Genomic DNA, 23,700 nt, shown 5'->3' on the forward strand with positions numbered 1-23,700 from the left:
TCCAAGTCTTTTAAAGCCTTTTTTGATGTGAACCAGAAAATCACGTTTTGTCAAGAGTGCACTCAACTTGAACCTCAAAAGGATTCAGAACTCAGAAACCACACAGGTCAAGTGGGATTTACAGTGGGCAAAAGTCACTTCCTTGTCTTCCCCTGAAAGTCTCTTTTCTGACTTTAGTGCTAAGAGTGTCATTGCACGGTTGGGCCCAGTTTTCTTTCTTTCTGTCTCTCTCTTTTACACATGCATACACAGCTTGGGGGAAAAAAAAAAGAAAAAAAGAAAAACCCTAGGAGAAAAAAGGAAAAACAAAAAACAAAAAATATGTGAAATTTGAGGAAGTAACTATCCCTTCACTAAGAAGAAAAGCCATCTGTATGTAGCTCCACTCTGTTTCCAGACATAGAAGGGCTATGTGTGGGCTCCCAGAGGCCCCAGTAGCTCTAGGTGAGGGTCAAATGATTTACAGAACCTAACAACAAATGATTACATCCTTAATCAAAGCATTTAACTAGGTATAAAATGAGAGCTCCCTGGGCTCCTGGGAGTATTTGCAGAAAAAAACTAGAAACTGGCTTCAGGGAGTAGCTACTCAGTAGGATCTTAAGGTGCTATCAACTTAGAACTCAAGGGAGAGATCTGACTCTTCTGAAAATCAGACCTGAGTTGAGATTGAAGACTCTTCCCCTAACTTTCTACTTCCAAAACTTTTCTCACACTTTTTCCTCTTGAAACTTAAAGACCAGCAGGAATTTAGGATCAGTAGATAGAATCTTAATCATGAAATGATCCAAGGATACCTCCTGCCTCAGGTCTCTGAGGGACACCTGTTCCCACAACGGGTCCCCATTGAAGTTCCCCTGGCCACTGTCTCAAGAAGGTGTCTTGTCACCATTTATGGAGAACTTACCATGCAACAAGCCCATTTTTCTTGATTTTCTAAATGAAACAAAAAAGGTAATGTTAACTTATTTCCATTGCTTAGGCCAAGGAAACCAAGACTGGAAGAGTTTGAATCACATGCCCTATAGGTGCCCGGCTAAATGCCAGGCATCACTGTGCTTAGCACCTGGCTTGTTGCAGATCTCCTGTTTTGGTTGTTTTGTCAAGGTTTTTCTTGTGTGTGGGAGGGGCTGGCACTTACTGCTTTATGAATTTATTGATTACTTATCGAGTACCTAGTATGGGAAAGGTACTGTGGATGTTTCAAAAAGCGAAAGGCATTATTCCTTCCTCATCTCTCACTGTGGCTACCGCAGTGGCCTTTTTACAAGTCGTCTGTTACCAACTTTCCCTAACTCAAACCATTATTTGTGCAGCAGCCACAGTAATCTTTTTAAGTGATAAATCACAATACAGTATGTCTCCCTGCTTAAAATACTCTATGGCTTCCTGTGTACCCAGAATAAAATCCAAACTCTCTGTGGCCTTAAAAGATTTATGCAGGTCTGGGTCCTCTCCATCTCATCTGCTACCAAAGTCCCCAAGCTCACACCTTTATTTCTTAGGCTTTCTCTCCACTCCTAAATGAGTCCAAATCCTCTCTTCACAAATCCTTACATAAGTGTTTTCTGTTCATCATTCATATTACAGTTGGAATATTTGCAGGAGCATACTGGGCATATTTGACAGGGTAAGACTTTTTATGACAAACAATTGTGATAATAAGTCATAACTACTACTTTGTTGATCAGTTCTTTAGAACAACGAACAATTTAAAAAGAATCATCTAGCTTGCTTCATTGCTTACTGGCTTGCTTTATTTCTTTATTCATTTATTTATAGCAGTACTGGAGATTGAACTCAGGGCTTGGGCTGTCCCTGAGCTTCTTTTGCTCAAATAGAACGCTACCATTTGAGCCACAGTGCTCTCTCTCTCTCTCTCTCTCTCTCTCTCTCTCTCTCTCTCTCTCTCTCTCTCTTTCTTTCTTTCTCTCTCTCTCTCTCTCTCTCTCTCTCTCTCTCTATATATATATATATATATATATAATTTATTGGAGATAACAGTCTCATAGATTTTCCTGCCTGGGCTGCCTTTGAACAATGATCCTTAGATCTCAGCTTCCTGAGTAGCTAGGATAACAGGTGTGAACCACCAGTGCCCAACTAATAAACTTTATTTTCAAAGACAAACTAAGTCTGCCAATTTCAGAAAGATGCAGTACATAACTGGAAGTCCTCCAAATTCTTTCTTATAGATGATATTATTATTGTTGTTATTATTATAGGATAATAATATCATATCAATCAATACTCAAGAATAACCACAATTTTTTCACATTTAGACCAACAGTAGTTTTAGTGTGGAGAAATATTTTGCAACTGACACTTTTTAAAGCTGTCTGGGCATGGTGATTATAAAACAGGCCAGCTTTTAATTGATTATTGTTTTAATATTCCTCTATAAATTAACCAATCTCCCTCCCCAATACATCTATCACATTTTTTAAGTGCAAGAATGTAGGGAATGGGGTATTATGGGAGCAAAAAGTGGATCAAAGAAGTAGAAGAACATGAGTGCATAATTTCCCAGAAACCAATAGAAGGGAACTCAAGTTGGTCTGTGGTAACCAATACTACAGAGGGGACAAAGGATTATCTTTCCTGAATTGGATACCAGGCCCAATTAGAAGTAGGGTTCAAGATCCTCTCTCTTTATTATGTGGAAAAGTCAGGCCAAAATGTCTTCCTCTGGTAAGGTGGTAAATTAATTCAAAGGGAAAATCTCTTGCATTTGGGCTTAACCGTTTCTTGGTATCAGAGGCAGGAAGATAAATGAGTGCATGTCATATTGAACCTATGGCAAGTCTGTGTTCTCCAGACCCTAAGACTGCAAAGGACTCAGCCAATGGCTATGACCAGCCATGATAGAAGAAGAGAATAAGGAATAGGGCCATGACATTGTAGAAGATAGTTAAGGTGGAGTCTTCTGACCCATTCCTACTAGGATGTAGTACCAGCTTGAAAAATGAAGGTACACAGAGTTGGTTAAATGGAATTCCATTTACCTCTCACATCTGATCTGTTCACCTAGATTGCGTGTTGACTTGAAGAAATCAGCAACCATCTGACCACCTGTAAGTCTCTTCATTTTTAAACTTCTTTTACTATGTAGCTCTCAGTCTGAGTTTTTTTGGATTGTGCAATTGAAATAATCATCAATTAATCTTTTTACAAACTAATTCAGAGAAGAAAGTTAAATTCCTAAATAACAAAATCAGACACTTTCCCAGCAATTGTGACTATAATCCTGTCCACGTGGCCATTTAAAAGAAACAGAACCAATTACTAATTAGTTTTAGACCCAGAAGAATCACTCAATTTTATCACTACATTTGTTCAAGACTCAGTCTTTAAATGCTAGCTAGGCTATGGGTCTTTGCCACAATACAGGATTCCAAATTATCTTTTAAAAACAAACTTTTGTTTTAGAATAGTGTTGAGACTCCCAGAAAAATCACAAAGATAATAAAGATTTCCCATATACCCACACTCATTTTCCCCTACTTTTCCATCTAATATTAATATGGTACATTTGTCACAGCTAATGAGCCAATATTGGTCACAACATTATGAACTAAAGCCCATAGTTCATTCAGATTTCTTTAGTTTTTACCTGATATTATTTCTGTGCCAGCATCTCCAAATTATCATTTTAAAATCATAAACTAGGTTTTTTTCACTGTAAAAATAATACATTCACACACATGATTTTGTCAAATAGTATAGAAGAGCAAAAATTAAATTACTCCCTTCTATATTAGGCATATTTCCTAGAGGAAACTATTGTTAACAATTTCCTATGTATTCTTTTAAAGGTATTATATTCATATATAAAGATAAATATATGTCTCTCACACACATTTCCACAGTAAGGAATTCCTTTTCTCTGTAATTTGTTTTACATATAAGCACTTAGTGTGCTAACTCAGTTTTTAAAACCACATAATATTTCACTATGTGGATGAATTATAATTTATTTTACCAATTTCCTATCAATGTACATTTAGGTTGTTTCCTTTATCACATTGCAAACAATATTATAAGGAACATATCTCCCCCCCGCCCCCAGTCCTGGGGCTTAAACTCAGGGCCTGGATGCTGTCCCTGAGCCTCTTTGTGTTCAAGGCTAGCACTCTACCACTTAATCCACAGCACCACTTCTGGCTTTTTCTGAATAGTTTATTGGAGATAAGAGTCTCATGGACTTTCCTGCCTGGACTGGCTTTAAACTGTGACCCTCAGATCTCAGCCTCCTGAGTAGCAAAGATAACAGGCATAAGCTACTGGCACCTAGCAAGAAACATATCTTTATGTACTTGACTATATATATATATATATATATATATATATATATATATATATATATATATATATATATATATGAAGGACAAATTCCTGTAGTTGAATCCTACTGAAGTATATTGATATTTAGGTCCTAGGGCTTGAACTCAGGACCTGGGCACTATCCCTGAGCTTCTTTTGCTTAAGGCTAGTGCTCTACCACTTGAGCCACAGCTCCACTTCCAGTTTTTTTGTGGATTTTTTTTGTAGTTTATTGGAGATAGGAGTTTCACAGGCTTTCCCATCCAGACTAGTTTTGAACTGTCATCCTCAAGTTTCAGCCTCCTGAGTAGTTAGGATTACAGGTATGAACCACTGGCCCCCAGCTGATATGTAAACTTTTGATAGATTTCAGGGTCCAAATTGCCTAGGAACTCCACTACTTTGTATTCCTACTAACTATATATACACAGGGTTTCCCTATACACCATCAACAGTAGTATCATATCAAATACATTCTTCATTCTTCAAGTTTTCCCCTTTTTTTGCAACCTCCAACTTTTCAGTTTTCTTTTTAGCTCCCAGGTCACTAGATTTTCTTCCTGCTTTTCTTGGTGAAGCTCATCCTGTACATTTTTTCTCTTCTATATTTCCTCTCTTGATTACCTTCCCTTTCTTCTCCAACAGACTTACTTTTTCTTCTCACAAATTTTTTGTATAGTTTCTCTGACCCTCATCATAACTGAATAAAAAACAGACATGTAGCTGAGCACCAGTGGCTAATGACTATACTACTAGCTACTCAGGAGGCTGAGATCTGGAGGATGGTTTAAAGTGAGCCCAGGCTGAAAAGTCCACTAGCCTCCAAAAGCAGGGTGGAGCCATGACTCAAGGGGTAATGTACCAGCCTAGAAACACAAAGCCCTAAATTCAATCCCCAGTACTGGAAAAACAGTTTCCCCAACCTGTTGCCCTGCTTAACCAAGACAGAATGTTGCATGGAAAGCTTAAAATATTGGAAAGGATAAATTTACTTTGACATAATCCAGGGAAAAAAATGTCTAGGAAAATTCTGCATTGCTACTTTTGCTTGAATCTGTTTTTTTTTTTCTAATTTTCCCAAGTGGAAAGGATTCCTCCTTTTAGATCAATAGTTCATAATTCTTATTCATCACCTTTTTATATGAGTTGGAGTGAAGGCAAAAGTGGAAATGGAATTTAAAATACCAAAGTGGCAGATGGAAAAGTAGCAACAAATGAGCAGGAAGGGCAGAGGTGAAGAAGCAAAGGCAGCTTAGGGGAAAAACCAACTTTTCAAGTACTCTGAGAAAAGTTCTCTACTTGGTCTCATCATCATTCCCTTCATTCCAAAAGTAAAAACAGACTAATCTGTCAGGAATGGGTTGGAGGGTAAAGCACAGAGGAAGAGGGAGGGAAAGTTTCTTACTTCTTTTACTGCCACTTCCCCCTATCCCAACACTTATCTAGCAACACTCTATCCACCACCAAGAATCAGCTTAATAGAATAAACCACTTAGGGCTAAGGCTCAAGGAAAGTCAAAGACCCTAAAATCTCCTTGCCCTATTAAGCTTCTTAGAAGTTAGAACACTGCTAAAGAAAGTGACAGCATGGCCAAGCTACTTAGAAAGAATACAAGGTACAACGTCAGGAGGAGGGAGGCCGCATTGGGTGAACTAAAGAGGGTAGTGAGGTGGACGCTGGAATGGGCACTCATGTAAACCTTCAAATCTAGATTTAGGAGAAAAGTGTTTCTAGAATTTTCAAATGGAATAAGATGTGAATGGGGCAAAAGCAATTTATTTCTTAGGATAAAGGAAGACAACACAGCATTAAGCTTTATGTAAGTGTAGTAATTTTGAAAAATAATAATGAGGAACAATAAATTATGAGAAATAATCATAATAACAATGAGAGAAATTAAGCAACCCATAACAGCTCCTTTCTAGCTCATTCCTCAATGACTCCAGGTGTCTCATCATTCCTTGTCCTTTTCCCAGGTAGGTAAAAGAAGAAATGGCTACAGGCTTGTTATCTGAGTGGCTGGCCAGGCAGTGGTGAAGAACTACACAAACCAAGTCCCTTTGCCCCACTAAAAGCTCTTGAGACTTACTGTGAGCTGGTCACTGGTGGCTCACATCCTCACTACTCAGGAAGCTGAAATCTGAGGATCTCATTTTGAAGTTGGTACAGTAGGAAAAGTCCATGAAATTCATATCACCAACCAACCACCAAAAACCAAAAAGCCAGAAGTAGATCTGTGGCTCAAGTGGTAAAGTGTCAGCCTTCAGCAAAGAAGCTAAGGGACAGCACCCAGGCCTCAAGTTTCAGACACAGTACTGGAACAACAACAAGAAGACACTGTCCTTTTTAAATTAGAAGTCTACTGCAAGAATTCTAGCAATTTTCACCTTATGCCTGTCTTGAGAAACTCAAAGAGGGGAATACTTGCATGGGCTCAAGCAACTAACTGGAGTCAGAAAAGAAAGTACACTTATAGGTACCTGCTCCTTAATACCAATTGGAAATATGTTTTGGCTATCAAACCATCACCAAGCTCTAAGAGATCAAGCTTGCCAGAATCATTGTCCCTGTAATAGGATCAAGAGTAGAGGCATGTGAGGGACGAGAGCCTGGCTCAAGAGACTTCAAACTTATAACCAAACCATTTTAATATTAATCAGAGCCAACATTTCTTGCAGGCTTACTTTGTGCCAGACACTATTCCCAGGATTTTGTTTGTATTTTATATTAACTTATTTAATCCTTAAAGCAACCTCAGAGATTGTCTGTGGTGTTAGCCTCTTCTTACCCTAGGGAAACAGAGGCATAGAAAAAAAAAAAATAAGCGCATCTATCCTATCTCAGAACTGGCTCTTCTTAAACTAGTAGATCCATGAGATGCTCAGAGGGCCCTCAACATAGTAGCACTAAGTTTTTTGGGGTCCAGTCATGGGGCCTGAACTCTGGGCCTGGGCGCTGTCCCTCAGCTCTTCAGCTCAAGGCTGGCGCTCTACCACTTGAGCCACAGCACCACTTCCGGCTTTTTTTTCTTTTTGCTTATGTGGTGCTGCGGAATTGAACCCAGGGCCTCATGCATGCAAGGCAAGCGCTCTACCACTGAGCTACCTTCCCAGCCCAGTAGCACTAAGTTTTGATGAACTTTCTCCCTTTCTAGGTTATAATTAATAAGTATCAGGCAATGCATTAGTGCTAGGAACAGAAATAAATGAGACAGTCCTTACTACTAGAAACTCAATAGTGTAGTAAAGATGACAAAGGCTTGGTGAGTGCATCAAAACAGACTGTGCCTAAGGAATGTAATCCCACAAAGGAGTCCCCGAATTTCATGGAGAATGGAAAAAATCTAAGAAATACACCTAAAATGCTTACAGCAGCCTCTGCACGCAATAAGCAGCTCCATGTATTTTCCTTACACATATATTTCTTGTGATGCTGGGGACTGGACTCAGGGTCTCACGCACGTTGCCCAAGCACTGATGACAGAGCCACGCCCCTCAATGTTCCAATTCTCCTCACATCATGAGAGTCTGAGCCACAGCCTCCTTCTCTGGAGGTTTATCCTTCCTATTGATCCTGGAGCCTGGGTTAGAATCTCTTTGAAGTGCACTGCTTAGAAACTTTGTACCTCAGTTTCTTCATATATAAATGAAGATAACATGGATCTTATGAGGATTAAATTGCCACCTGGAAATAACAAATTTTTACCCAGAAAACACTCAGAATAGTTCCTAACACATTGAAAGTGCTCTAAAAGGGTGATCTATTATTTTTAGGAATAGGGTTATGTTTCTGCCTCGACTAGCAGCCATTTCACTTGTAATAACAGACTGAATTTAAATGTCTCTGGTATGGTTAGTTTAAGGAGAATGGGAAGTCTCCGGGACTAAATAGAAGGAGAACAGTTCCCTTGGGAAGTGGGAGGAATAACCCTGGAACTTGTTAATTAAGATCTTGTTAATGAATCTGCTTGTTAATGGTCTATTAAATAATCACACAATGGAGTTTACTGCACAAGTATAGCCTTTTTTCAAATGCTTGCTCTTTCCAATCCTCTTGGCCAACGTCTGACTTCTGAAGATCTTGCCTAAGGGGCAAGCCCCTCCAAATCCTTCCCAATCTGACATGGACCCTTCCTCTTGTCCCACTGGCCCACACAACAGGGCTTTCATGCTTAGGGTGAAGAAAAGGCAGAAAAGCCCTCTTCATCTGCATTCTGACCTTCATTCCTCAAGCCAATGCACTATACTTCTGAGCCAAAACATATCTCTCCACAAAATAGGAAGAAAGCCCTAGAAATAAAAAAAAATACAATAAAGGCTCTCTGAAATTTGCTGAGAAGAAAAGCAAAGGGATCTATGTCAGACTCCTTTCAGTGAGCATCCAGCAAAATAAAATTTCAACTGAGATGTCATGTATCTGAAGACAAAACTACCAACCAACCAATGTTCACAAAATACAAAAGGCTGAAACCACCAAGGAAAATGGTACAGCTAATGTCAGAGAATGGACTTCTCTTCTATTGTCCAACTTCAAGGATAGAACATACAAGAGGCTCCCTCCTCAAAGCTGAATTCCTGTAGTTCATAAACTGTTTTCATTCCCTAAGACCTTTCTGCTCTTTAGAGGTGACATTCTTGGAAGAGAGAGAGAGAGAGAGAGAGAGAGAGAGAGAGAGAGAGAGAGAGAGAATGTGTGTGTGTGTGTGTGTGAGATTTACATTGTCACTTTTATTTAATCTTTTTTTTTTAGCAGTATTAGGATTTGAACTCAGAGTCTAGTGCTTGCTAAGATGGTGCTCTACCACTTGAACCCTGTCTCTAGTCCTTTTTTGCTTTAGTTATTTTGGGGGCAGGGTCTTATCCCCTCTTCCACATACCCCCCATCAGATGGCGATCCTTCTTCCTACAGTTTCCTGCAGCTAGGATTACAAGCATGTACCACCATACACAGCTATGATGAAGAGTCTTGCTAACTTTTTGTCCCGCTGGCCTCAAACCACCATCCTCCTACTTTCACCTTCTGAGTGACTTACAAGTGTAAGTCACAGCAGTCACCTTATACATGGATACTTTTAGACCACTGAACATGCCGTGTTATCTTTCCTGAATCAGCCACCCTCTAAAGTATAACAAGAATCATTCACCACATTCTAGTTTATATACAGGCAGCTGGGGCTCAGAGAAACAAAGCAATTTACCCAGAATCATACAGCTAATAAATGAGCAGCCTAGAACTCCTGACTCAACGCTCGTTCCTTATCACTGAACTGTTCCTTTATCTCTAGTTAAAACCTCCCCCCCCCCCCCACATACACATAAATGTACCATGACATGCTCAGTTTATGCTGGGCCCTGTGTGGTCCTTTAGCAGATGCCAAAGGTGTGAAGTCAGCTGGCAGCCTCGGCAGAACTCAACAGAGGAAACAGTGGTCCTGGGTTCATTTATTCTCATTCCAAATATTTATTGAGCCTGGTGCTACATGAAGGCACACACTGGATAGTCACACCAGGTCACAGAGATAGACTCTTGAGAGTCCATGAGAGGGACAGTAAGCAAGTGACTACACTATTTGTGATGACTGCTTAAAAATGCCATTCTTAACTTTAGAAGCAAGGTTGACAAAGGTTACCTCCAGGGCCACAGGTACCTCAGCCTCGGTATCCACCCACTTGCAACCGCCTCACAGAGGGTTTTAGCCAGAAGTAGAAAGTCAGTCTGCTCCCAGGCTCAGTGCTAAGTAGCTAGGGTGCATCCTAGCTTCTTGGGGGTTGGAGATCTAGGGATTAAGGCTCAAGGCCAGTCCTGGCATAAAAATTTGTGACACCCTATCTCAACCAGTGGCTGGGCATAGTGGTATATACCTGTCACCCTCAGAGACATGTGGAGGCATAAATAGGAGAATCACAACCTAGTCCAACCTAGTCCATAAAAGTGAGACCCTACTGTGAAAATAACTCATGTTTTTTTGTTTTTGTTTTTTTCCAAGGGGGGGGGCGGAGGGTGCTGGAAGTACAAAAAAAAAATCCCGTCTGCAAGTGGTGGTGACTAATTAGGCCACAGAGAAATTCCTTTAACCACCCCCCTCAACCCTTATTTCTTTACAAATGAGTATTTGAAAGTTTAAGAGCTGAGGAAGAAGAGAGGAGACTGGTAAAACAAAAACAAAACAACTACCACCCAAACAAGCGCCTGCAGCTGCTTCTGGCAGAACTGCAGTAGCAGTGAGCAGACAGCTGCTGGCCAGGGCCCAAGGAGCACCAAGGCATGCTGGCCTCCTGCACATCTGGCTAAGCACCTCGCACCCCTCCGCTGGGCTGCCTCATAATGACAATATCGCACCAAGAAGGGGAGGTCTGAACACACGTGGTCAGCTGATCAGCAATAAGGGAGAAAAAGGGAAACAGCCCAAGGAAGTGCCAAGCTGGAGGGAAGGGGAGCTAGATGCAGCTGAACAGATGCTCCCTGTGGTGGAAGGCTGCTAAGCGAGGTACTACTGGGGCTCAGAGCCTGTGTGCTCACCCTTACCCTTCTGAACCCCAGTGGAATGTCATTCTGCCCTCTTTACTTGCCTGCCATTCTGTCCTCTTACTTGCTTGGTCGTAACTCTTCTTCTTTTAAGGCCAAGCTCCTCACCAGGTACTGGTGGCTCATCCTGTAATCCTAGCTGGCTCAAAGTCAGCCTGGGCAGGAAAGTCCATGAGAGTCCTACCTCCAGTTAACTCCCCTGGAAAGCTGGAAGTGGAGCTGTGGCTCAAGTGGAAGAGTGCTAGCCTTGAGCAACAAAAGCTAAAGGACAGCACCCAGGCCATGAGTTCAAGAGCTAATAGCAACACACGCACACGCACACGCGCACACACATACACACCAAGCTCTCCTGCAAAACCTTCTCTCTGATCCTTTTCACCATAGATGAATACTTTGTAAACCTTAAGAACCATAAGAGGAGCTGGGTGCTGGTGGCTCACGCCTGTAATCCTAGCTACTCAGGAGGCTGAGATCTGAGGATCGCGGTTCAAAGCCAGCCCGGGCAGGAGAGACCGTGAGACTCCTATCTCCAATAAAACCACCAGAAAACCGGAAGTGGCGCTGTAGCTCAAGTGGTAGAGCGCTTGCCTTGAGCTGAAGAGCTAAGGGACAAAGCCCAGGCCCAGAGTTCAAGCCCCACGACCGACAAAAAAAAAAAAAAAAGAACCATAAGAGGGCTGGGAAGGTGGCTCAGTGGTAGAGCGCTAGCCTTGCATGCTTGAGGCCCTGGGTTCGATTCCTCAGTACCACATAAGCAGAAAAAGCTGGAAGTGGTACTGTGTCTCAAGTGGTAGAGCGCTAGCCTTGAGCTGAAGAGCTGAGGGACAGCGCCCAGGCCTAGAGTTCAGGCCCCACGACCGGACCAAAAAAAAAAAAAAAAAAAAAAAAGAACCATAAGAGCTAGACAAAAATGGTGGAGGCTGTGAGCTAAGGACAATGGTTTTAAGTCAGCTCAGTCAGAGACTTTTTTTTTTTTTTGGTCAGTTGTGGGGTTTGAACTCTGGGCCTGGCCACTGTCCCTGAGCTCTTCAGCTCAAGGCGAGCAGTCTACCATTTCAGTCATAGCGCCACTTCCGGTTTTCTGGTAGTTAATTGAAGGTAAGAGTTTCATGGACTTTCCTGTCTGGGCTGACTTTGAACCATGATCCTCAGATCTCAGCCTCCTGAGTAGGTGTAAGCCACCAGTGCCCAACTTTCCATGAGACTCTGATCTCCAATTAACAACCGCCAAAAATTCAGAAGTGGAACTATGGCTCGAGTGACAGAGTACCAGTCTTGAGCAAAAAACTAAGGAACAGTGCCCAGGCCCAGGCCTTTTATGTTTTTGTCTATGTGTGTGCAACACACAAGAACTGTTAGACTCTATAAGGAAGGCTACTTCTAAATGCACAGTGTTCCTCAGGATTCTGATAAGCAAGTCCAATGTGGGCCCTGGGAATCTGCATTATCAATGACAATGGACCCTCTTCACACCATACACCTCCAGTCCCACACCACCACAGGTGATCTGAGGCAGGCAATGTTAGATCACATTTGGACTGATTTCCTCTCTTGAAATTCCATGATCACTTGTGTGTTGGTTTTGGGGGGTTTTTTGTTGTTTTTTTTTTCACTCACCTTACCCACCATGCCCTCCAAAAGAGGAAGTGTGTTCTCTTTGCAGACAGCACTGGATGAAAAGCTATGTGCACAAGAGCTCAGGAAATACCCATGGATGTAGAGAGATGATGAAGATAAGAGGTTGGGGAAGGGAAACCACAAGGGGGATGGCAGAGTACAGAGGTCCTGGTGGAGGGCGGAGGATTGCTTTCAGTACGTCTACATACTAAAAGACTGGAACATTGGTTTGCTTTACCTTCTTTTCCTTTCCTCCATATCCTTAACACCACATGCCAAACTACTTCATGGAAGTCAAGCCTGAGCAATGTACCTCCCTGAGGAAAGTTTGCCAAGAAACTCTGCCAAGAATCTTGGGTGCTATGTGGCTTAATTAAGGCTAAGCAAGCATTCTATGTTCTGAGACTATCATGTTGCTGTATAGGACTGATTATACAACTGCAGGAATTTTAGTAAAGAGACACAGACCTTTATCGATATTACTAAACATTGGCAGAGTAATGCCACCTTGCTCGGTCGTTGTCGAATGTCTATGGTGTGCCATCTATGGCTCCAGTGCTCACAGATCTGCTGCTTGTGAAGATATCAGACACTATCAGAAAGTGTTTCTTAATGGCACATCCTTAGAAAGTTACTTTCTCATGTTGGGCCTCACCACCACATAAGCACCAAATGGATAGCCTTAGGAAAGGCTGGCGTCAGGTCTCAGATCTTGGCATGGAGAAATACTATTCTCACTTTATTGTGAGCAATCCTTGGCAGCTCTGAGGTCTTCCATTCTCTGATGTTATACTTTGAACAAATACCTCCTTGTCAATTTTCAGGCATCAACTTAAAGCTAGCTTCCTGCAGAAAGTTATCCTTGACTCTTAGACTCTAGTCAGTTCCCACAGATTTTATACTTCCCCTGTAAAAACACTTTCCACAATACCCTGCAGTTGCTAGCAAAACTTGAAGCTCTAGTAACTGAGAGGTTGTCACCTATTGTGTTCATCATTCTAACCCATACACTTAGCGCAGTGCTTGAAAGAATGTAGGCATACCCAGAAAACATGGTTACATGATAAAATGGGTTAATGAATGCATCATGGCAAGGGAATCATACCTCTGTACTCTGAAACAGTGGTTTCATCCACTGCCAACAATAAACAGCCAAGACCAAACTGTACCATTCTTGCTGCAGTCTGCCTATCTTTTAGAGACAGAAATGGGTATCACAGGATCACCCCAATCTAGATTCCAGGAGACGTTTCTTATTGTCAGAGACAGATGCAATGCTCCAAAGTAAATTAAATATTAGTAAGAGCCTGAGAGCTATAATGGCCATGAGCCACCATGCCAGTTCTATCACAGACCTAGTAGTAGTCCTCACTTCCCTTTAATTTACTCAACATCTCAAAGACTCAGCTTTTCCATGAAAGAGATACTAGGTACTTCAATAGTAGGCACTAGGAGAAAATGACAATAAAAAAGCTACCCACCCCACGCTGTGAAGTTGGAAGTAGAAAGTAGCATTTGCAATGAAGCATCCCTGTGGTTAGGAAAGGGTTAAGACCACATGTCTGGGTTCTTTTTACCCGTAAATCAGCCTTGACTGCTGCTCAGTCTGAATGAAGCCCCACCAGGTTGACCTGTCAGGAAGGAAGCCCATGCGTCCAGACTTTTGTTGTTCTAAGGATTTTTTTTTTTATTTTACTGCTCAGGAAGGAAGCTGAAGCCTAGGCCCTAACTGCAATCCTGCTGATTCCTTCTCCTAGCATGAGCCACTGCCCTTACCCCTCTAATCACTGAAGATGCCCTCTTTCCTCTCCTAGAATTCCTTCATAACTAGTACTATGGCATTTGGAATTCCATCTCAAGCTCTTAGCCCTTCCTTAAAAAAAAATAATGTTCAGCATTTCTTCTCTTTGTGAATATATATGGAAAGGGACTAGATACAAGAAGAGATCAGAATTAGGTGCTCCATGATAGTCATAGACATTGTGTGTGTTCCCAAAGAAGTATTGAACACTTTTCTTTAAAGGAACCATAGAGACAGAGGAGCAGACCACCAGCCTCCTATGGCTATTTCTGCTTTGTACATATATGAACACAAGACCTGGCAAATATGAGCCACTAGACTGAAACAGACTTAACTCCAATGTCCTGAAGCAGAGGACCAGTCGTCCTCATTCCTGTCCTCTACTCCCCACTTCTCCACTGACAGAGTCATTCTCTGGTATTCCAAAGCCCCATGGGGCTTTCTTTCTACAAAGAGAAAAACTGAGTTTATTTGTGCGCCCAGGGTAATGGACAGCCCTCTTTTACTCCTAGGAGAATGCACACAGACACTATGTGAGAGGCCTGTCTCCGCCCAGCCCTGCTCTACCCCCCCTCCGCCGCTAATCCCTCCCCAGTGTCCCCCACCCCATCACAGCCCTGCTGCTGTATTTCTCCCCTGACCTGCAAGGCCCCTTCAAGCCCCGTCCTAAGCCTTCCCCAAGCAGAGACAATCCATCATGCTGTGGGACTGTGACACACACAGATGGGGGAAGGTTCACAGATTTGTCTCACATAGGCAAAAGGGTAAAAGTGTCTGAATAACTTAAAATCTAAGGACATACTAGAAACTCTGGGATTTTACATTCTAATAGGAGTCAAATACCATTACAGCAAACTTGATTATACATGGCCCAGATTTCCAGTACTCATAAATTCTAATAAACTCATTTACTTCAAATACAACAACATTCCAGAATAAGAAAACATTATGAGATCAAGATTCTTTGATCTGGGCAGCCACCAGGGTGGGATCTAATCTAGTCAAGTCTCTTTTGGATTCAGAGCCTCAGTTTCTCTACTATAGTATTAACTTGCTTCTAAATAACACCAAGGCTAATCTTAGTGGATGGGATAATAATGAAGGGAGATGAAGCAGCTGGCCATCACAGAAAAGGGCTGGCAGCCTCGCTCCCTCCCTCTCTCTATGTTGTCATAAGGCATGAGAATGTGTGAAAGGGTTCTATATACATGCTAGTTGTTAATGACCCTGTGTTTGGCTACATCAGTACTTCCAGCTAGAAAGATTATATCACCACATTGTTCTAGAGATAATAATAGCCATTGTGTATTGAACACTGAGTTTGTGTGAAGAACTATTCTAAGTATAATGTGTCAATGATCTCATTAAGCTCTACAAAACAACCCTTTAAGGCTGTATCATTCTCATTCTACAGGTAAGAATACTGAGGCCAGAAAGGTTATGTAACCTGCCTAACATCACCCAGCAAGAAGGCAAAAGGTCAGAATCTAACTTAGAAACTATACTGTTAACCACTAACTATATTACCTCTCCAGCTTTGATTTGAAACATGTTCAAGTTGAAGCTCAAATGAGCATGATGTTTGTTTTTTTTTTTTTTTGGTGCCAGTACTAGGGCTTAAACTCAGGGCCTAGGCACTGTCCCTGAGCTTTTGTGCTCAAGGCTCACACTCAATCACTTCCGGCTTTTTTTAGATGGTTAATTGAAGATAAAAGTCTCATAGACTTTCCTGCCCTGGATGGTTTTGAACTGCAATCTTCAGCTCTCAGGTTCCTGAGTAGCTAGGATTACAGACACGAGCCACTGGTACCCAGCCAAATACAGCTTTTATTCCTTTAATAAATGTTTATTATGCAAGGCTGCTCTGAGTTGATTTAAATCAAATTCCAAAAAGCAAGGTTAAATGAGAGCAACATAGGATTAACTGGGCACCTAAATAGGAATCATACACCCGAAAATAAAGTGGAGGCCTCTCTAGAGCTGGCCTGTCCCCTCCCTGTAGCAGTCTGACTGTTTCTGCTGCTCTAAGATGGATACAAAGCCATAAGTCTCAGCCAGCAAATGAATTTCAGTGGAAAAAGACAATTCTCATCCGGTGAGTCATACTCAGGCTTACTGAGCTTGATTTCTCATGAGACTCTACCCAAAGGTACCTTCTTCACCTTCATAGCTCCAGATTTCCTAAAGCTCTCGATCTGCTCAAGAGAATGTCCTGGGTGCAACTCCCTTCATGTTTTCCCCTAAAACAACACAACTTTCATTTCCTCTAGGTCATCTGCAATCAGAACACATTCCACAGAGAAAATTGACGGTCGAATATCTGAATTGCCAGATGGTTACATGTGTCTTCAAAACCCCTCATGTCACTTGACTGTTTCCATCTTCAAGAAGTATCTGGGCAAGAACTTTTTTCTAAAATGTATGCCAAAAGCAGATTCTACTATAAAGCGATGTAACGCTGAGGTGAAACATTTGGAAAGGGGATATTGTTTTATAAGATATGAGTGATTTTTTTGTATACCCCATAATGGATCAAATAAGTTTATATTTGAGAAAGGAGATTTCTTATGTCCTTTAAGAACCTCCTATCTTTGTCATGATCAAAACGCAAGTCCTAAATAAGTTCCTCTTTTTTAAACCTTCGGGCCTTTGGCATAGCAGTCGTACAGATTCCATTTGTGGAGTTCAGGAAAGTGCCAAACTGATGAAAACTTACAATAAAATCAAGAGTATAACCACCACCATCAGTGTAGTCAATATCAAACTAAAATTTACTGTGCCCTTTGCTGGGCTTGGTATGAATGCAAAAAAACCTTAAAGCTAACATTAAAATGTGATTGGGATATTAGGAAAGTCTAATCCATTGGGTGAGGTGATTTAGTGACATTAATTCAGCCTCCACCAAATTTACTGATTCTTTCCACAGCCTATCACTTCTCTAGGCCTAAATCCATACTTCCAATCCAGGACCTTTTCCTGGAAAAGGTATAAAAAAGTAGTAGAATATTTTCCTCCTTAATAAAAAAAAAAAAAAAAAAAAAAAGCTCACAGTAGACACTTGGAGAATACATTCTGTTCAACCACAAATGCCACAATTCAAATGATAATTTCAAACAAAATTTAATGCTAAGCAGCTGAATATCAATAAATTACTATTAAATCCAGTTCATCTTTAAGAGGGATAAAATGGTGCTGAGAAATGCTGTAAAAGTGTTAGAATAGTCCAGTGTAAAAATTGTGATTTCAATGTTAAAATCATGTGGCATGTACCATCCCTGTACGTCTCAGGTATTTATAATAGAGTATGTTCCAGCCTGGGCTCTGATATTTATTAACCAAATACATATGGTTAATGAGTGAAAAAGAAAAAAAATCTAAAAATTTAACTCTGTAAAACGTATTGTTAGTCCAAGTCCTGAGTAACTACAAAGATTACATTTCAATGTGTGCTAATATTTATCAACCAGATAAAGTTAGTTAATAAGGGTTATTAAAAAACCTAAGAAAAACCCAATATAAAAATATAAATGCATTTTCTTCGTTTCCTCTTCCCAGCCTAATGGGGAAATGGGGTGGGGAAGGAGGGCAACTTTTGTTATTTGGATACAATGTGGCTTTGTTGTTGTTGTTGTTTTGTTTTCTAACAACAACAAAAAGGGGTGAGGGTGGGGGAAGCACCGAAGAATCGGTCTGAGGCCGCGGACCGGAAGGCAGCCCCGGAAAACTTCCCGTGGGAAGAGTTCCAGAAACGGTCGGGACTTTACCGAGCCCCGCTGCGCTGGCCGCGAGCCTGGAGCGTCCCGGGCGGACCGCACTGCGCTCGCCTGGCCGGGATGCCGGCCGCGCGGCGGACGCACCGAGCCCCGGGCTCCGGGCACACTCCCGGAACGCGTCCCAGGTTTGAGGAGCAGGACGAGGACACACACAGACGCACACACACGCACACACACGCACACACACGCGAGCACTCTGAGCCGACAGGAGAAACCTCAAAGTCTTCGGGTGCCGAGGGTAGAGCTGGGCATGGGCGTGCCCACGGGTCCACCCGAGGGCCCACGCCCTCCCCCTCCCCCCAGACTCCCCCCCAAGTCCCCTCCCAGTGCCTCGGCCACGCCGGGTCCCCCTTCGCTCCCCCAGGCACCCCCCTGCACCTCGCGCCGGGTCCCCCAGCCCCGGGCCGCCGGCAAGGGCGCGCCCCCACCTTACCCTCCCCCCCACGCCCTCACTCCTGTCTCCCCCCCCCCCCCCCCCCCCGCCACCCTGCTCTTCTGCTCAGACGATGAGCGGGAAACAGACCCAGGACTCAGTGTGACTTTGGGACGTGGGGGTCAGGCGCAGGGTGGGGCGCCGGCGGGGGCCCTGGGTCCTCAGCGGCCTCTGTGGGGTGGGCAGCAACGGGGCGGGCGGGCAGCACGGGATTCTCCGGGCCCTGGGCCTCCGCGTCCCCGCAGAGCCCCGACGGGCGGCGGCGAGGTCACCGGTCTTTCGGTCACAACTTGACGGCGGGGCGGCTGGGGGGGGGAGCGCATACTGCTCCCCGCGGAGGCCGGGCCTCCCCGGCCTGCGCCCCCCCCCGCCTCGGCGCCCCCTCCCCCCAACGATCAATTACCAGCCACCCCTCTGCCAGGCGCGGCCGGGGCTGGCGCGGCCGCGGCGGCCCGGATCACTTCTGCATGACAATTGATGGGAGGGCGGGCGCAAGGCGGCGGGCGGGGGGGGGGGGGGAGCGGCCACGGTGTCCGTTTTCTCACCATGGTGATTAGGCATTCCGGGGGCCGTGGGATGGGAGGAGGCAGCCACCGACCGAACAGCGGCGCGGAGGAGCGAGGGCAGGGGACGAGAGCCGGAGCCAGAGCGAGCCCAGGCGGCCCGGCGCAGCGAGCGGCGCACGGAGCCCAGCCGAGCTGAGCCAAACCAGGCCAGATGGCTCTGCAGCCATCAGGGACCGCTCCCGTCCAGCCCGGCCCCACTTTAGCTGTGCAAACATTTCTTTATCCCAACAAGACAATTAAACCCAGCAGCATGAAAAGGGAGTCTCCATGACTGTGTTGGGAGTGAACAACCAGAAACAACTACACATATCACAGGCAGGAGTGCTTGCCCACCGCCCCCCTCCACCACACACACATGGAGAGGGGAGAAGGGGAGGGAAAAAAGGCTGTGTATGCGGGGGGGGGACCCCGGGGGGCACCTTCCCCCCAGCAGTTGAATCCAGTTTAGATCTGGGCAGTCAGGGGGACTCATCTAATTCCCCCCCCCCCAGTCTCTGGTGATTTGCTGGCCATTCATACTGGTCATCTGGCTCCAGCAGCAACAATCCAATAGTGGGGCCTGGTGACCTGGGAACTGTCCCAAACATCCTCCCCCTTCCCAAGTCTAGACCAATGTCCTTGCTCACCATGCTCCCAGTACCCTTGGAAAGTATCCCCCCCCCTCCCCCGCCTAGCAACCCTATGTTGTCTTCAGCTGGCCCTCATTTCAGGCAGCCTTAGTTTAGATGGGCTTAGCTGATTCCTGGGCCATAGGGTCTTCAGTGACATATGCCTTTATAAAGACACATCTCAGAGTGCAAAATACCATCTCCTACTCAGGGCTTTGGGGACCTGAGAATGGCTTTTCAAATACATCAAAGATGAGAGCAAAGCAAAACATCCAGGAGCTGCTGGGAGCCATCAGATTTCCCGATTACCTGAGCACAGGGAAGGACCCAGGAAAGAGGGCCAAACAAGGCCCAGTGCCTAGCACTGCGGTGAGCTAGAGGACAAGGCCAGACACAGCTCAGCAAGGGCGGTTTGGAGCCCTCTGGGTGAGGAGAGCATGCATGATAGCCCACGCCAGTTTGGGCTCAGTAGGTACACAGGCCAGGCTGGCCAAAGGTGGTGTTGCCCAGACAGGAGTTTGGGTACAGGACTGTCTAAAAAAATTCGGTTTCCATCAGGAAACACACATGACTGGAAACAGAGTACTGAGGGGATAATAAGTGTATGGACTCTAGCACAAGGCAGCAGACAGTACTTACCTTCCCTTTTGTGATAAAGTTTCCTTAATAAGGAATGTTTATTTTAAAGGCCCTGGGAAGCATTTCTGTAGACACTTCATATGTAAGACACAACATAAGACTATTTGTAATTGGTCCATAAATTCTAGCATCATTTCCCTGGACAAGGAGCCTTGGGGGACTGTTCAGGGAGTGACAATAAACAGGAGTTACCTCTGTCCCCTTCCTGGGGAATTATGCATCCTCCATGAACAGCTTCACACAAAACATTTCTCTTCTCCCATTTTCCAGGGCAAATAAGTCAGTCCTGTAGAGCAAAAGCTTCCTTGTTCCACAGAGTACAACACCTACCTCAGGATCACCTGTGGTGCTAGGTGGATGGACAGGCAAGCAAACTGGAATCATCTACTAGGAAAGAGAATACTTTACCCAGATAGCTATACTTCTGACTTCAAAAATGCATATTTAATCACCAAAGAAAACCTGCCTCTCTGCATCCAGATTTTAGGAATGAACATGTGTGCATTTTACCATGTCTGCAGGCCCCCTTTTCAAAGGCATGTGGACATATCTGCATATGGATACAGTATGCAAGCAGGGGGTGGCTGCAACAGTAAAAACCTGTCAGTGTTTCCATTATAAAACTGATTTTTTTTCAATGACCTACAACTCAGTCATAAAACTTCTACTCTGAATAAGGACACACCCCTCCCACTTTAAACCCTGGGCCCCACCCCACCCCCCAACCAACAAAACTCTAAGGCTAAGTGCTGCTTTAGAAGTTTTACTATCATATTTAACTAAAACATGTTTTACATTGTATTTATAAGAAGAGAGCTGAAAAACCAGTCAAGTGTGTCAGAAATTAATTCTACATTTTAATAACCAAAAAAAAAAAAACCCCTAAAACATACTTGGTTCATTTTGGCAATCTGGGCAAAAGCACTGCATCCTATTTCTTGCCTCTTGAACATTTGCTCTCCTCTCTCCTCTCACCTCCCCACCCCCATCACTGCCCCATCTGCCCCTAAGCTCTCTCTCCCTTTGGAAGCAGTCTTGTATACTGTCACTCGATTATCTGAGAAATATTACTTATTTCAAAACGGTTCTGTAGGGAGGACCTGAAAGGCATCTAGTGGGAATAATCAGGCCTTCTAACGGCCCTTAAATATGTATTTACATAAAACAGACCATAAATATTCCAACACACGTCGGCATATGACAGGAGCCAAGAAAGCTGCTGCCGACTTTGTCATAGTGCTTCTCCAGCCCTTCCTGGCAGAAAATGTTTCTGCCTTCCAAAACCTCAGAACCAAAAGCACAAATCTTGCCCAGTCTTACCCTGTGTAGGCTGCTACACCACCTAAGACGAGGGAAAAGAGAAAGAAGCACAAATCCAAGGCTACCCACAGGGTGACAGGCTCCAACTTCACTTGGCACCTTTGTTTCTGGTTAAAGATTAGCCACAAATGCAACTCTGACTACTAATGTGGATATGTAGAGACATCCTATACTCCCAGACCTTCCTATAGCTTTAATATCTGTGGACAAGAAAAAGAAGAACACAAAATACCCCAGAAGGGAAGAATATTTTAAACAAATAAAAGGGAAAAGGACTCCAATTTATATGACCATTTGAAATAAAGAAGTTTCCCCCACCCTTCTGATCAGAATCCCATTAATTTCAAGGTCAGAATTCCATTTCACTTTGGGAGACAGACTCATTTAATTTTTCTCCACCCAGGCGTATTCCTGTGTGAGGGATCCATCTCCATGGGGGATGGCACCACCACACAATGCAAACCAGGCAAACAGAAGAGTTATGGCTTTGACACTCGAAGGGGAATGGATATCCACATCTATGAGTTCCGAGTTGACTAACAAGCTTCTGCCTGCTCTGGGAGTCTGATACGGGTTTGGACTAAAAAGATAGCAAAATGGAGATGCTGCTGGATCTGGTAGGCGGGAAGAAAGGAATCTCCATCTCCAGATGTTACTTTGTAGACTAATTAGCTTCCAGAGAATTTCATTTTCAACTTGTACTTGGAGGAAAAAGGAGCAGAGTGAGTCATACCCCAACCCAGAGGTCAGTTTACAGCTAGGTTTGATCATTTGCCCATCACTCAACAAATGAAAATAAAATAAAATGAAACAAGAACAACAACAAATAGACAACGCAATGCCAACACCTGTCCAGGAAGAAGCAGGATCCAAGTCTGCAGAGAGTGAAAAGGTGACAGAGGAGCCAGAGCGGAAGTGCCCAGAGCCACACTAGCAGTTGTCCATCAGACAGCAGCCTTCTCCCTTAAGTGGGGAGGTCTCTGGCTTACAGACGCTGACATAAAAGACACACTTGCAACATATTTCAAAACCAAAGAGCGATGGATTTACAAGGCAGGTTGATTTTATGATGACTTTTATTGAAAAGGTACGCTGGGTTTAGGCAGATGCCTTTTAGCGCAGGAAAGTTAACACAGTGCCTAATTCAAGGAGACAGCCTGAGGAAGCAGTGCCGACAGGGGAGAGAGCTACAATGTCTCTATTACTCTCCTCGGCATCATAAAGAGAAGAGAAAAAAATGGTATTCGTGTTGGTGGTTATTGAGAGGATAGGAGCCCAAAAAAGAAAATAGAGAAGAGGAGAAAGCAAACCTCAGATGTAGTTTTCTTAAGAAAATAAAAGAGAACAAATCTTAGAACAAAGGGTTGGTAGGAAAACACCCACAGTTCATAAATTCTCACCAGCCTTGAAGAAAACCGCTCTGTCTACCCACAGCCCAAAAGCTCCAAAACACAATTATTTTCTGATTATATCAGAGCAGAAGATTGCAGGGTTCAGTACTCTTAGTCTACAAGTTTCAAACAAAGGTTTAGTTCCACTGATGAGTGAGCATAGCCAGAGCTCAACAAGGTACTTGGAGAGCATGAGAAAAGCCATTTCATAAGCAGGAATTAATAATAGTTGTGAACATCAACTATGGAGCAGTCCCACAGGCCCACCATGTCGAGTCCTAACAGTGAGCCTCAGGAAAAGTGTCCAGCAAACCTGTCAAATCCCAAGAGAAGTCAGCTTTCCAGCCTTGCAATCACAAGGAACACACAGCTGTTTGAAATGCTTTATGGTGATTGACGACACCTTTGTCCTTCTCTGAAAAACAGCCTGATGTGGATAAGGACTAAGTTGTGAGAATAAAAATCACGTGGTATCTGCTGGCTGTGATACAATGGAAAAACTACAATAATAATAACAACAACAGTAACAATAACAATAAAAAATAATAGTAGTATATCATGAGCAGGGAAACATAATGAGGATAGCAACGAGAGAAGGAATGGACAAGTTTCCTCAGGCCTTCCCGAATTCCCTAGGAACCTATGCTTTTAAATGGAATGATCTTCACTCTAGTGTACATATGGCACCCTCTTCCTTCCACAG

General features: G+C 43.6%; 1 protein-coding gene across 2 annotated transcripts in view; it reads right to left on the reverse strand.

Moving 5' to 3' along the window:
- LOC138803418 (E3 ubiquitin-protein ligase RNF220) overlaps nucleotides 1-23,700 on the reverse strand; it is a 234,927-nt gene that overhangs the window by 203,479 nt on the left and 7,748 nt on the right. The gene's annotated exons all lie outside the window — the stretch shown is intronic.

The sequence above is a fragment of the Dipodomys merriami genome, unplaced genomic scaffold (assembly GCF_024711535.1).
Source record: "Dipodomys merriami isolate MVZ:Mamm:240054 unplaced genomic scaffold, mDipMer1.0.p SCAF_34, whole genome shotgun sequence".
Taxonomy (NCBI): Eukaryota; Metazoa; Chordata; class Mammalia; order Rodentia; family Heteromyidae; genus Dipodomys; species Dipodomys merriami.